We start from the raw sequence: 15,759 nt of genomic DNA, 5'->3' as shown, positions 1-15,759 counted from the left end.
TGTGGAGCATGATGAAGAGGCAAAACAAGCTAGCACTTGCTTTGCAGTTCTGGAGTTGTAGGTCAAACAGGGGAAAGTACTGAACAACTTTGAGATTTGGTTATCAATTGACTATTTCTGGTTGAAAACATCATACGTGTAAAACCCATATACAAAATTTAAGAATCTATTCAAATACTTGAGTTTATTTTCCCAACTGCTGAATTTCTAAAGTAATAAAACTAATGTTTTCTTTTGGATTTGCATTATATTTTATATTTCTAGGATTTTTTCTCTGGTATTAGTTTGTTCTTGCTAATGTGTTAATTTACTAATTTTTACTAGGACATCTGTTTTTTTTTTTTTAATTTTGTAATCTTATAATCTATAAAGTTGATTTTATCTTTATTGACATTTTTTGTAAACCTTCAGGTTACAAACATTCTTAAAACTAGGACCACTACATCTGAAATCAAGAAATAATCAAAAAATTGTGAAATCAAGAAATAATGACAACAGAATAAAACAAAAGTTTGTTTGTTTTGTTCTGTGAGAAATGAGGCATTGCTTGCAATTAAATATTGAAATACTGCACCTAATATTTTCAGGGAATCCATTCTTTTCAGTAGCTCGTCTCTGTTTGTACGATCCCTTAAGTATCTAAGGAATAAGTTTTAGATATGGCAACATGGCGTATTCCTGACTGCATTAGCAATCATAATCAATGACTAATCAAGTGACAGATGAAAACCTTTCTTTGCCTTAGAGTGAGAACCTGTTTTATGTTTAGTTGCTATTTTAAACTTGGATCTATATGTAACTAAATTAAACTGAGAAAACTGTGCCAACAGAGAATATATTAACACAAAATCTTAAACCCATTTTAGCTGTGGCCAATGTGCTCCCTTAACAATAAGAATGACTTGTCTTAAAATAAGTATGGCTTCCTTTGCTGTAAATTTCTTTTTTTGAAGAAGTTCAACAATTTTCAGAAAAATTCAGCCAAGTAATGTTGTAAGAAATATCCTTGAGAGACTTGGTGGGGCTGGGTTTGACTGGCACCACCAAGCTCTAGTGGGGAAAAAAGAGAAATACTGGCCAGTGCAGCTAATTAGCATTGCAGATGAAATGCTCCCTTTCCCTTGACACATCCCAAATCACCTGTCTGGAGGCAAGGAGAACTGTCCTCTGGAGTGGGGGAAATTAGCCTTATTTTCATCATAATGTAGTTAAGAAAATAAAGAAAAAAAAGAAAAGAGCAATCCTGCACCAATAGACTCAAATCTACGCTGTTACTGTGAGTGGTAGAGGGCTTCAGATGCACCATTTTGTTCTTAAGATGTGAAACTGCTATATTCCAGTTTTACTGTGGAAGCCCCTGGATGAAGCCTGGATAGAAATGTACACCAACTGTTAAAATCCAACAGATTTAATGACATTTACAAGCCCATAAAACAGGTTCCACAGACATGGCCAATCTAACAGATGATTTAAGGGCAGTAGTGGAGGTTGGCTTTGTGTACCCACCCTTCCCTTCCAGCTGGACATTTTAGCAGAGAGCTGCTTGGAGTGAACTGAGTTCATCCACATCCTGCTAAGAAAGTGGGGCATTCCCTGCAATAATTCCACAATATATCAAAAAATGAATAGGGAAGCATCTAAAATTAATAGATGGCGCTTTCCTTCCTCTCCTTTTGCGTCAAGTGCAACAGTTGCAGCTGACAATTCATTCAGCAATGTGCCCCGGTGCTGCTGAAGCAGCTTACTCCGGGAAGCTCAACAGGAAAGACATCTTTCTGCCGCGGCGAGAGCTGCGTATGGTGGAGCTGAAGTTGTAGCTGAAACAATAGGCACTTAAAGTTCAGGCGGTTCTTCCTTTCTTGGGTGAGCATGAGCGAGAGCGGCGGGTGAGCGGGAGCTGGCAGCAGGGCTGCTGGTGCCATGGGGAGCTCGGTGTCTCTGGAGTCATCCTCAACTTCACGTTCCCTTCCCCTCGGGTGGACGTTGTGGCTGGGCGTGTTTTGTGGGGGTTTTCCTGGGCTGGAACAGTAGGTGAGGCTCAGCCACCGGCGTGGACGCGTGGGGCAGCCGGGAAGGCTCCCCGCGCCCCCTGAGCTGCCCCCCGGCCCTGCCCCGTGGCCTGCGCTGGGGTCAGCAGCACCAGGCGGACCACGCTCTTCCTGGCCACCAAGGCAAAGCTGAGGACAGCACCTCCTCCAAAAAATGCCTGGGGGGGATTTTCACCCTCTCCCCCAGCGGCTGGCGGCCGGGGCCGTGGGGCTGTGGGCCCAGCGCTGTGACAAGGGGTCTCCGGCGATGCGCAAGCATGGCTCAGCGAGGCCCGCGCTGGTGACGCTGCCCCTCCTTCCCCAGCTGCCTGCCGCTCTCCCATCCCCCCGCAGCTGCCGGTGTCCCTTCCCTTCCCACCCCACCAAAAGCCTCGCCAGCCCCTGCGCTGGCCCCGTGGGCTGCCACCAGGCCCCCGCTTGGAAAGGGCAGGGAGGGCGCGTGCAAGTGCAGCGGCCACTGGAGAAACCACACGCTTCATTCTGGACGATGCTCGCTTGCAGTAGCCACAAAAGCCCAAGTGTTAAAAAAAAAATAGAAATCCTCCTTTCAAAGCAGCAGAAGGGAACACACCAACATCCTCCTTTTCAATGGCCTCACGGAAAATGCCCTAACCTCAATGCAAAGAAAAAGCCAAACCACCCCAAAATGTTTCAGAATGAGCATGCTTTACATTAACAATTCACAATTGGCACTATACATATTTAAATGGGAACGTTATTAAGCTTGCATCTATTCAGGCATATGTCCCTAGCAGGGGGGCTGATTTTTCGTATTTTCTTTGGCTGTGGTCTTGAAGAGAGGGCAGCTAGAGCCAGGGGAAGAGTGTGTACATGTGTGGTTCTCCAGAAAGTGTCTTTTACATCCCTGCACGTGTAAAACACAATGTCTTTCCCAAGTGTTATAGGTAAAGCTGCTCTTAGAAAGAACAATGTCCAAGGCAACAAATTTCAGGATGTTTCCTTTTCCTCCAGCAAAAGTCAAGGGGTAGCAATAATTAAATCAGAGAATAAATCACCTTGTGGGAGCAGTTCCTCACAAACAAGACTGGATTCAACACATCTAAGGTAGTGTTGTAGTCACTGTGTATCTGCTCAGCATTTTTTTCATGATTCACAGTACTATCCACCTTGTTACCTTCACACTTCACATTTTTAGGACAGTAGTATCCTTGCTGTTCAGCCCAGACGACTATTTGTGAAGTTTGCTGTGTATTTGCTGTGTATTTAGGCAGAAAAAGCCTGATGAGCCTCCAGCGCTGCTTATTTTCACACCCAGGCTCTACTTTTCTTCACCCCACTACTCGTCATGTCTTTCCTGTTTCATCTGTTTTTTTTTCCATTCTGCTTCCCCTTTCAGCTGTTGACAACAAACTCCTACCCAGTTTTCTCTCTCCAGCTGTTACCCCTGTTCCCCTTTCTCTCTATCTGCCTCCCTCCCTTCTCCTCCCTGCTGAGCAGCGTTTTGTGCGTCCATCCCTCTGCTCCTCCTCTTAACAGGGTTTCTGTCACTTGTGTTATGCCTTGGTACCCATGTCACATGTAAGGACTTTAACCTAGTGTCCTCCTGACCTGGGCCAGGAAGGCTGAAATCAGAAAGTAAAATCTTTTATCAGGATTTCTATGAATGGTTCACTTTGGGGGAGCCCTGTGCAGGGCAGATCCTCCTACCTGCCCCCCAGCATCTACACTTTCCCTCAGGGCAGCCAGTGCAGCATCAATCCTGATCAGTGCAAATATGATTATGCTTCAGGCTATGAACTATGGAAAAAAGTTGCTCTGGAGCTTCTGTAGGTCTCCTCATTCCCAGAGCTCCCACTTGCCTTTGAGAACAGTTCTGGAGAAAGTCACATTTTATTAGTAACTTATTGCTGTTTCAGGGGAAATCTGTGGGTTCAGGGAGGCTTCTGGGGCGGGTGGAGAAGATGCAGCGCCAAGCACTGCTGCAGTGCTCATGGGACACTGGTTCAATACAAACTGCTTGAACAGCACCTTTGGGGGCTGGATTTTTAAAAACAGTGCTTGAATATTTTACAACTCTCTTTTCTTGACTGATCAAACACAGCCTTGTATGAGCAGGACTCAAGCGGCAGCAACTTCTCGCCAGAGGTGTTGGGGAGCAGCTGAGGGTTTAGGGAGCTGCTGCCAGTACCATAGCTGGGGTCAAGGCGCTCTAGACTCAGGCAGGCTCCAGCCACAGCAGATCCGTTTTTTGGCAAGAAATCAGCATTAAGCTGGATAAGAAGCAGTGCAGACCCTGAGCTGGGAGAAGGAAGTTAAAAGCAGATGAGATCTTTGTGGGTTTGCAGTAACTGATGTCTGACAGGAAGAGTGAGTTCATGGCAGCATAAGGAAAAGAAAAGAAGGAGGAGAGCAGTAGCAAAAATCCATATTGTTTACCTAGGAACTAAAGAGTCTTCTGACTCCAGAAGGCAAAAAATGTATTGGATGCAACAGGAAGATTAAGACTATTTCTGTAGCTCTCTCTGAAACTTAAGTTTTGTTTCTTCATTTATTACAGTTAATACTTTAATTATGATTGAAACACATGATCTTATTTTCCCAGCAAATCTCTCTTCTATTTTGAAATTTTACAAGTTCTGTGGTTAATAATTCAAATGTTAAGAGTTTGTACTCAGTAAAATACCATACAAATGGATTCACCACATATAGCAACTTTCCATAATAAGAAACTTCAGTGTAGCAGGAGGCAAGGAAGAGGTGATCTGGTTTGCAGTCCTGCACAGAGCCGAAGGGATGCTGAGAGCGTTTGGCAGGTAGAGAAATCCTTAGGACTAGCTATGGAACTTGCTGTGATAAAGCAGAAAAGTGTAGATGGTGTCATCCACTGTCAGAGGTGACCTCTTGGCCAAGCATGAGATCTCTGTATCTTCATGCTCTCAGCCCCACTCTCCTTCAGTGACAGGGGTCTCCAGATTTCTGCAACTGGCTGCTCCCACTGCGGTGTGATCGTTGCTGTGTGTGTCCAGGAGCTTCCTCTCTCCCAAACCGTTGCTCCCAGGGTCTTCTGTTGCCTCTGTTCCCAGCATAACTTCCCTTTCTTTTCCCCTTTCTGCTTCTTCAGTAACTTCTAAAGCTACTTCTGAACCTTCCAATTTTCGCTGCTACCTTCAGTCTCACAGCTTGATTTCCCCTCTCCCTTCCAGTGCTCCAGTACTGTTTAGCAAAGCGAGGAGAAAGTCTTTCCTTACACCTTTTCTCTTTCTTCACCGTGGTGCATTCCCTGTTCTTCCACTCACTAATGCTCACAAATAATGATCAGCTTTTGCTACACACCCAGAGGACCAGCAAATTCTGTCTTTCTGATTCTAGCTATTCTCAATGTCACTTTTTCTCTTCCATCTTTATCAAGGATGAACTATATATTTTGAGAATAAAAGCCATGTTGATTTGGATGACAGTCTCTCTTATTATAGAGGAAGAATATTCTCACAGCAAGTAAAGGAGATCAAAGTGAAGCCTTCCTTAATTAAGTCTGATCTATTGCATGTGGTGAAATTTTGGAAATTCTTGGGTAGCTCTTTGGATTTCCACTCACATTCCTCATGATTAGTTAAAGGTTATGGAAAGTTTTTGCATGGATATTATCATCTAGAAAGTAAGGTGGCAGTGTCCCTTAACGAGCAGTTGTTGTGCTGATATTTAAGAAGCCAACTCATAAAATTATCTCTGTAGCCAGCCATAGAGGCTCATCTTTCTTATACAGAAGACATTAGAAGATTGGGACAAAATGACCTTGGTGGCGACTGGAGCCTTCAGAATTTCAGGGCTGCTTCTCCCCTGGGTTGGTTATTCAGCGCGGACTCTTTCCCAATCCGACCTGTGCTGCTTCCCAGCAGCAAGCAGGGGTCAAACAGCCACCCTGATCCCTTCAGTTGCTTTTGACGTGCTTTCAGTAAAAGGCAGTGAGACAGCAGTCATGTAGTTTTGGTGGAACTAATGAGCTGAAAGTAGAAAACAGGAGGAGACAACAGCAGTTGGTTTTAGTAGGTGGGAAAAGTTGAGGTTTATATTTCCACAAGCCTCAAAGGGTGGCTGTGGCCATTTGGGTAGATATCAGTGTGGACTTCCTTCCTGTTGCTCCCCTGGGTCAGCTGGACACTAGCAGAGAAGGTTGCATCTCTCTCAGATGTTGATACTACCTCCCCATATGAGTTTTACCTGTACTGACAGGGTAGGTGGGTGGCAAAGCCCCAGTGGGGTAGCTGGATTCACTGACAGCTGCTGACGGTTCTACCAGAGGAGCTGGCAGAGATGGTAACAGACCTTTCCCTTTTTTTGGCTAGGCTTCCCAGTGTGGTGTGCTGCTACTGGATGTTTTCATTGAAGCAGCAGCCAGGAATTACTTTTTCCATCAAAGGCTAAAGGGACTGGATTTCATCTTTGGGACACAGCCTTTGCCAGAGACAGCCATCATTTTGTCACCTCTAGCCCAAGTTAATCCCGGAGTTACACCTGGAAGTTGTTCACAAGCTCATGCTACACTGAACACAAATCTTGTCTCAACATGCAGTCTGGGGCTGCTAAAGCTTGAGAAGCTGATCACAGCCCTCACGCTGTGACAGGAGGAGCTACCTGGCACGTAGCAGAAGCCAAGCACTCCTGCTGCACAGGACGGGGATGCTGCCACACAACAGGCACTTGAGGGTTGCAATCCTTTGTCTGTCCCAGGCAAACAGGCAGCCTGGCAAGGCAGGAGGCACAGGTTACTTGCAGTTTTTTCAGAAACACTCCCATTAGCTGCTGCTTCTTCTGCAGGTTTTCCAGGACAAGGGGAGGAGGCATAAGAAAGCAGAAGATGTTGCAGGGAAATTTGCCCAGACCAACCCCCAAAAGGGAGCAAGGAACAGCAGCTCTTCAGGAACGTAGAATGAGTTTCTATAGCTTTTCTTGGGATATGGATAATCTGGCTGGTCTCTCAGACACCTGCATAACTTTGTGTTCCCAAGCTGTCCCAGTTACATCACTGGAAGCAAGCTGTTCATACAGAAAGTGTGCAAATGTTGCCATTATGTTACTGAAGAGGAACTCCTGTGCTCTCCTCACTGGCAGGTAGAAGTACGTTCCCAGCTCGTGGGGGTCGCAATGGCACCCTGCATGCTGCTGGCACGCACAGTACTGCGGAGAAACCTCCTGCTTCCTCATCCTTCTGCCAGAAGATTTAACTTAGGGAATGGTCTTTGCTCATTTAAAAATACATACCTTACACAGGGGATATCTTAAATGCTCAGAGTTTCAATAATTTTGTCTAACATCACATAACACGTTAGTGGCTAAGTGGGGTGCAGAAGCCACAAATCAAAATGGTGTCTTAAATTACTGCTATGTGCAAGAAAAAGCTGAACCAGGAAGTCATCAGATCTGCTCTGCTTCCCCTCTGATAACCTAGCCCTCCTCATCCTCAAGGTAACACAGGCAGTTTGGATAGAGGAAAGAAGAAATTGCCTCAAAGAGAGTGTATTTGGTGTCTTGGACTGCTTTTCTAAGTAGGGCAACACCTACAAAGTTTACCTTAGAAATGCTGTGCATAATACTGTTCAGTGCTTTTTGGGGGGTGGGGGAGAGACAGCCAGAGGGAAGATGGGGCTGTAAACATGTTCACCCCAGGAAAGGCAGACCTGGAGCAAAATGCTGCTGTGTGGTTGCTGCACTCTGTCTGAACAAAAGCATCTCTGCTCAGGAAGACTGAGTCTCACCAGTTTTGTTTAAAAATAAGAACATAAATAAATACTACACTCCATTTTGCTACACTTCCCAGTCAGAGCTTCCAGAGGGCCAGAAGAAGCTGCAATTGTTTCCGTGAAGAGAGTGGTGGGAAAAAATTCCTGCTCCCTTCCTCCTCCTCTTTCTCTTCGCAGCACCTCTCTTTCAGCAGACTAACAGTGTTTGCAAGGATACACAGAAGCTGTGCATATTCCAGGAGAAAGGGAGTCACCATTAACACTTCTTTAAAGGCCAGGTATCACCAGTTGTTTAGGTCAAGAAGAGGCCAAAGATGCCTTTTAAAAGAACGCTGAGACTGAATTTGGGCAAGAACAGAGTTTTTCTTGCTCAGACAGGCACAAGCTATAATCTTTCCCCTGGTGACACGTGGAGCACCAGGCAGTAACTCAAATCACAGCCATGCTCTCCCACTCAGTCTCGCTGTCTCCTGCATGAAAGGACCATAGTCCCCGTCGCTCCAGACCATTAGCTGGCTTCTGCTCACGGGCTAGGGGACAGGAGCTGCTGTTCTGCTCAAGTCACAGTGGACCAGTGAGAAATATGTAAGGTCAGTGCTGGAGCGACACATGTCACTAAGGGCAGGGCGTGTTCCTATTTGTCTGACATTAAACTACCTCTCATCTTGGTAACCTTATTGCAAGAGTCATCTCCATGCCAATGCCTGAGGCAACTTTTCCAGATTTCTTTGGTGCCCATCTCATTAGAAAAACTTATTTTCTCTCACATTCATTTTTGGCTTTTCTTTCCTGCTAAGTGCCACAGCTAATGTTAGTGTTCTCCACCCCTCAAAAGGTACATTTCTGCACAAGAAGCCCCACATTCTGGGGCAGGTTAGCCCAAACCCACCAGCTTTTGTGCTCACACAGGGTTTAGACTCAGGCTCCCTTGCAGAGAGATAAGCACATGGTTAGAGAACAAACTTTTACTTTTAGATAAGTTTTGACTTGCCCATTTCTCAGCAGCAAACTTTAGTTAAGTCTTCATTTAGCTGGTTCTTCCACACTTCCCCCACTCTCGATATCCCTGCCTATTACCTACTTACTTCTCATCACTCCTCCTTACTTACTCTTCCTGTGCACTAGAAATGTCATACACACCTTCCCATTTTGGGCACAGCTTACTAACATCCCAGAAAATGGAATATTAGGTGGCTACAGTGAGGACCATAATAAGGGAGAATTGTACAATGTCCAGAGTGGAAAAATATTTTGGAGAAGCTAAAAGAGGAAATAATTAAGCAGGGATCTGCCCACTGTGGGAAGTTTGTTTAAAAAATAGGCATGTCCTTCAGAGGTCTGGCAATTTCCTTGTTACCTGCCTCCATTAATTAATTAAATTGATTAATGATATTCTTAGTCAAATAAGACTTGCAGTAGCTTAAAAGAAAAGATGAATAAATAGCAGGTTGGTAGCCTTTTCATCCCTTGCTATGCTGTTCCAACAGGTGATGAAGATTTCCTTTTCCATAAGTAGCCAGATGGTCACCACTGGCAGGGAAAGGTTGCTCCTTCCTCCAGTTTGGGAACTCTGGTGGAATGATGTCATCCAAAGAGTTTCCAGTTTGAAGTTGTGATACAACCAGGTTGGGCATTAGACTGCTGATTTCATTGGTCTCATCTCTTCCTCAGAGGGGGGGTCAAAGTTTCATTTGTCCTCTCTGATGCAGTTTTGGCTTCATAGTGCAACTACATCAAGCTCAGAATGGGCCGGCACAAAAAATGGAGTAAAGGCAGCAGAAGCTGATTCCTGTTCCCAAATGGTGGTGTTGCAAAGGTGCAAGATACAAAAAAATGTGCACAGATGCTCTTTTCCTGTTGTTCTCTGGCCAAAAATGCCACCTGCCTTTCTGCTTCTGGAGAAACCTAGATACACATGTGGATGTGACAGCCAGCGACACCATGTTTGTCCCTTGTTCATCTGGAGGTGCATATGGTAGATGCCAAAAAAAACATTTGGTGTTTCACCTGGGTGCAGCTCAGAAGCACGAGCAGCAAACGTGGGGACCTGCTTGGGTGGGAGGCGGGAGGCTCCTGCAGCCCCGCGGTGTGCACCGCCGCAGGGCACGGCTGCCAGCAGCCAAGTCTGAAGGTGTGAAGGGCTCTTCCTCACGGGTGTGATACATCAATACCTGGGCATCATCCTCTTTCTCACACTGAAAAAAATAGCCAAACTGAGGGAACGGATGGCTGATAGCTAGAGAAGCAAGGGTTAAACACAGAAGGAAGGAGGCTGACTGGTAGGAGGGCTGGTGCTGCCTGTGCCTTCATCTTCCAAAGGCTGAGCAGGGCGACTGCTGCGTGCGGTGGCCAGAGCTCCTTACCAAGAACCACCTCATCTAGTTAATCAAATGTAGCCTTAAACAAAATCACCTTTTCTGTACTCCACCAACCTTTTCAAACAAAAATCAGGCATGCGAGGAGCTGAGGCCCCAGCCTTTCCCAGGGGGGCGCCGAGCCCCCAGCCATCCCCGTGGCCTCTCCAGCTTTCGGGGGGGAGGGCGGCCACAGGGAGCCCTGCTCAACAGCGGCAGGGCTGGGAGCCTGGCGGGGGGAATGTGCCCCTGGTCCTGCCCAGGGGTGCCAGCGGGGGGAGGGTTGCAGGTTATCGCAGAGGTTAGTGGCACAGAGACCTGCTCCCCAATGGTGAGTTTATTAACAACCTACAGACTGTATGGTCAGCATTTGGACTGGGCTCTACAACTGTTTTAGTTAACCTGAGAAAGAACTAGCATCTCACATGACCCTGAACTGTAGCAAAGATCTCGGGTTTCTCTGGCTTTGGAGCGCTAAACTGTGTGGTAAGATAAAAGACATGATAAAACCCAGAAGTTTAACAGAATATTGAAATATTAATGTGGGTTCTGTAGTGTTTCAGTAAAAGTGTTGGAGTTTGAGGGTTTTAATGTGCATTGCCAACTGCTCCACAATGCGGAGCTTGTGGCTGCTGCGTCAGTGCTCAGCCACACAGGACCCTCCCTGCCAGCCCTGGGGCAAGCAGTGGTGGGATGGAGTAAGGGTGGGCTGGGAAACAGGGCCTCAGCCTCTTCCCCTGACTGAAGCAAGCTGCATTTCCTTCGTCGGCTGCTTCCTGTCCATGTGGAAAGGAAACCTCTTGGTATTTTGGTTCCAGAATTACATTCTTTGAAGCCACATAATTTCTTGCAACATCTGCTTGGGTCCAGATAAAGCAGTCCTTAAAAATACCCCTCTGCAGGTGTGGCCACCTTTATACATTCTGCATCTATCAACTGTGGTTATAGACCCTATGAACTTATAATTTCATACAAGTTACTTAGCCAACTTTTCTAGATGCTTTCACAAATAGCCCATTGATCTCCAAAACTGGAATAGACAAAAGGATGGAAGAAGGGTCATCTTCATATCTGGAAAACAGATTAAATATTCTGTTCAAGATTACACACATAGGCTGAGCTAGGACCTGAACCCAGCCCTCCTGCATTCCCAGGACATCAGTTGATTTTATGCCAACATGAACCTTCCTCTTCAGGGAATATTCTTAGCTATGTTGATATCTACTCCAGCTGTTAACTCTAGTAAGGTTTTGTCTTATTATATTCAGAATATATTTTTCTTGTCTCCTTTCTACAAAATCCTTGAATTGGTTGCTGTGTCATCCATTCCAGTCTCCAATAAATGGAAGATAAACACTGTGTATGAAATGCTGTCTAGAAATTATTCAGATTTTGAAACAAGGACGTTTTATTTAAAAACAAGAAAAAACACCTACATTTTGTGTTCAACATGTCAGAGATCAGAAATACATTTTTGGTTGTAGTGAAGTTTTGCTCTTGCTACCTTTTCCTTCAAGCACTAGCAGCAAGTGTAAGGATATGAAACACCAAGGGAGAGCTGGCTGAAGGGGTGCTAGCAACCAGGTCCCACCGCAGGCGCACAGAGATGCAGCTAGGAGCGTTGCAGCGGCCAGGAGCCTGTTGTGGTTGTTCAGACTGCCATCACCACTCGAGCAGATTCTGGATCAGCCACTTCAATTATTACTTGTACTTACTATAAACATATGAAGGCTACCTCAGCACAAGCTTGAAGCTTTTCCTCAGCTTGGCAAGTAACACTTATTTACCTGCATTAGTTTGGAGATGTTCCTGACTATCCAGATGCAGTCCATGGAGAAGAGGAGAGGCCGGCCAATTTGTTAGGAGGAAAGGCCTTAAAATGTTAAATGTAGGTTAATAACAGGTTTCCCCCTTTTTTTGAGCTTCCAACCCAGGAGAAGAGAGCATTCAGCATGCTATCCCCATATAGCACAGGTAAAAGAAAGCCCAGGAGAGCCGGGGGGTTCAGAGCAGCAGCCCAGTACCCAAACAGGGCAGCAGCCAATGGAAGTCCCACTGCTCTGTTAACGGGAAGTTTTATTACCTGCAATTAATATTCCTCTGAAAAGAATCAATTGTTTTGAAGAAAAACTGTTAGAGGTGTTCATGCCCTGTGGAATTAAACAAATCATTTAGCCCTACTGAAGACTTATGTGATGATGTATTAAAAATCTCTTTTTCAAATTCAAACCCATTTCCCCTAGCTTCCAAACATCTACTACACAATATTGTTAAAGCTGCACCATAGAAATCCAAACTGGCAGTTCCTCATGAAAGAGAGGGTCCTCAGCCAGGATCAGTTCAACTATAGAGTAACTATGGGGTTTTGCATCCGGGATTTTTCAGTGCGAAACAAATCATCATTTTGCTCTTGAGATTTTGTTCCTCTCCCCCTGACCCTGCACTGACTCCAGTAGGCTGAAGGGGGAGGAAACAACTGGCATCTAGAGCAAGGGCTTGGAGAAGATAAACAGAAGCATTAGGAAAGCACATTAGACCATGACACTCCACAAGCAGAAGATGGTAGTTGCTGAGAAAGTTCTCCATTCTGCGGCCATTTTACTACATCCCAGATCATGTTAAAATATCCCAGCAGTGCATGCAAGGTAGCTATTAAACTAGTTGAATTCACCCTGAGGAAAGAATTTTGTATTTGTTGTGAGATTAGATACTATAATAAAGATCTGGGTTGCCAATATAAAGGAATCACCTATCTTCAACAGTGTTTTAGTAAGAAGTATTTGGTAATCCTTGTTTCCTGTATGAATTGCTGTGAGAGTTACATGCCTGTTTCCACAGAAACTATAAGTGGTAGCAGAGCTATTGCAAATTATTAAAGGCTATCATTGTATAGGGTATAAACATCAGTTACCTTCAGCTATCCTTCAGATCCTCTTCATCTCCATGAGTTTTAAGGTTTCAGCCATGAAACAGAGAGGATCAGCTTACAGCTGTTGAAGTAAATGAGTATCTCTTCTTTGTAACCTTGGATCCACAATCCAAAACACTAAAAGATGAGCTAGTTATTATACCTGAGCAAAAATGGAGCTGTGCAAGAAGGGCTCAAACAGCCCATGGTTCCTTGATCTACAGATTTGCAGGACCAGCCTCTACACAGAACTGCCCCTTTGCTCTACTTTTCAGTTTATATTTACTTCAGATTTTTTTCCTCTTTCAAAGCAAATAAAGACCTATGCAAGCTCCTGATCGGAGCTGTGATACATCTGTATATACAGTTAGGAATTTTCTGACAGTACTTCCCCTTTGGATAAATCTTGAAAGCCTAAAGATGCGGAAGCATCTTGGAGGGTTATCTCATGATGTTGTATTCCATGTATTACTGGACTGAATCTGCTTAAGAAAATTCAGCCTGGAAGTTTTGGCAGGTCGCAAATCACTGAGGTTGAGATGTTGTTCAGAGACTCTGTACCCTGGCTCCTAATGTAGTACTGAAAGGAAGATGAGGTTGGAAACACAACTTGGGCTTATGCAATAGTTACACTAACACTGCTTCTTGGTGACCAGAGCTGTTCCCTGTCTATTCTTAATGCCTGATGTATCAGACACCTTCACAGTTGGAAAACTCCACAAAAAAAAAAGTTACAATGCAGAAATAACTACTTAGGCTTAAAAATTAATCACGTAACCGCTTCTTTTTAATCATTTGGAAACACAGTATGTTTAAAGGTGACTATTATCTAGTGTTCTACACGCTAAGCCTAAAATTAAGACTATACAACAACCTAGATGAACAGAAGGGTTTTTCTAAATTTAATTGTGAACTTAAACTTACTGCGTACCAGCACAAAGCAAAGTTTTTCCTATATTTTGTTACTTAGGGTGACTTTTTATTTTTACTTTGTTGCAAAACCTCTGTATATGACCAAATTTCTGACTAAGCTTACACTTTCTCTAGTTGTTTTTATATTTTTATTTAATTTTAGCTAAAGTATGTACCTACTTAACTAGCAGTGTTTAATGAGATAGTATGAAGAGTCACCCAGGCTACTCTCTTTCATAGAAGTATCAGTAGTTTAATTAAGTGGTTTCTCTAAATCTATTCACAACAAAGCAGAAAGAACTGCTCCTCCATCCTTGGAGAACACAGGCTACAAAAGTTACTGAAGGCATACACTGAGGTCTCAGTTTAGTTCCAAGGAAAGCATTATATGAATGAGGAAACAGCTACAAATCATCCTTTCAGTTTCAGGACTGCGCATTTTAAAAATGATCATTTAATTCTAAGAGTTATTCATATATTAAATACATGTACAAGTGTGTCCAAATACTGTAAGAACCTATCACTGATTTACCTGTTCTTCAAATGGACTGTATCACTTCTGTCAACCTAAAACCTTCCACGGAAAAGCACATGGACTGCAACTCCAAGCATTAAACAAGAAATCATGCAAGAGAAAAATGAAGCACAATAATGCACGACATAATAAACACTGTTTCCACTTACAACTTCATATAGACTAGTGATTTTAAGATTATTTGAATAAACCCTAACAGAAAGTTGGGGTTCTTTTTTTTTTTCCCTACTCAAACTAAGCATAGGCACTCCTCTTTCTGGCTTTAGCTTCCAGCCAACAGGATTGCTAAACTGCTCCTTAGTTGACTAATAGAACTTCTTAATCCCTGACAATTGTGAAAGCTACAAATGCCATCACACAGCAAGAAATAGCCATTTTCTTGCTGTTATTGTAATTCCCTGAGCCTGAACACGACTTTTTTTTCCCCTCCAGCTCTGTGTCTATTTCCCATGCTTTTGCTTCATGTTGCTTATTTCAGCACACCACTCCCTTTAATTTTAAAAGAACAAAAAAGAATTAGAAGTACTAACAGTTCTCTATGTTTAGATTTTGGCACTTTGGTTTACGAAAGTCAATATTATTAACATTTTCTATCTTGTCTGGATCACCAGTAAATACCAGTAAAATTGTCAGAGTTGGTACATTACTCGATGCTGAACTTCAGTGATTCCAGCCACCAACTTTGCCAAAAGAAACATGCTATTTCACTTGGAAAGATCACTGCAGTGGCAGCAGAGGACTGGGCAAATCATTAATTAACTATGTTTTTAGAGATGTGGTCCATGCTGTGGAAAAACAACTGATTGTGAAGACCAGAACTTATAGCCATTTGTTAGCTAGAGGAATAGTTTCAGATCCTTGGTTTTCATTTTACTAAGAGTTTACTAAGTACGATTTGGGAATAACACATAATGGATAAGAAGTGTTACTGTAACTTGTAAATTAGAAACCTGTTGTGTCATTGTTTTATCCTGGCATATTGTATCAATCTTTTAAGATTTAGTTGGGTTTTTTTGTTTTGTTTTTTAAGTCACTTGTAAATAGCCCTCTGGAACCGACATTCAGAAACAGGTAACAAAATGTTTCATATAGGTACTCTCTTAATATTATGACAAACTCCATAGTTAGAATAAGGATTCACTAATGCAAGAAAGTAACCCACCTTTTTGCCATCTTTTGCTAAGATTAAGAAAAACTGCACTTAGAAACCCAGAATCAAATTATTGCTGTAGCTGAACTATTTATTCAAAAGATGCCAAAGAAGAATTTCTAGCCCCTGCCACCCAACTTTTCAGTCCCCACA

The sequence above is a fragment of the Apteryx mantelli genome, chromosome 2 (genome assembly GCF_036417845.1).
Source record: "Apteryx mantelli isolate bAptMan1 chromosome 2, bAptMan1.hap1, whole genome shotgun sequence".
NCBI lineage: Eukaryota > Metazoa > Chordata > Aves > Apterygiformes > Apterygidae > Apteryx > Apteryx mantelli.
The sequence above is the reverse complement of the archived record's forward strand: the minus strand, read 5'-3'. Positions refer to the sequence as shown.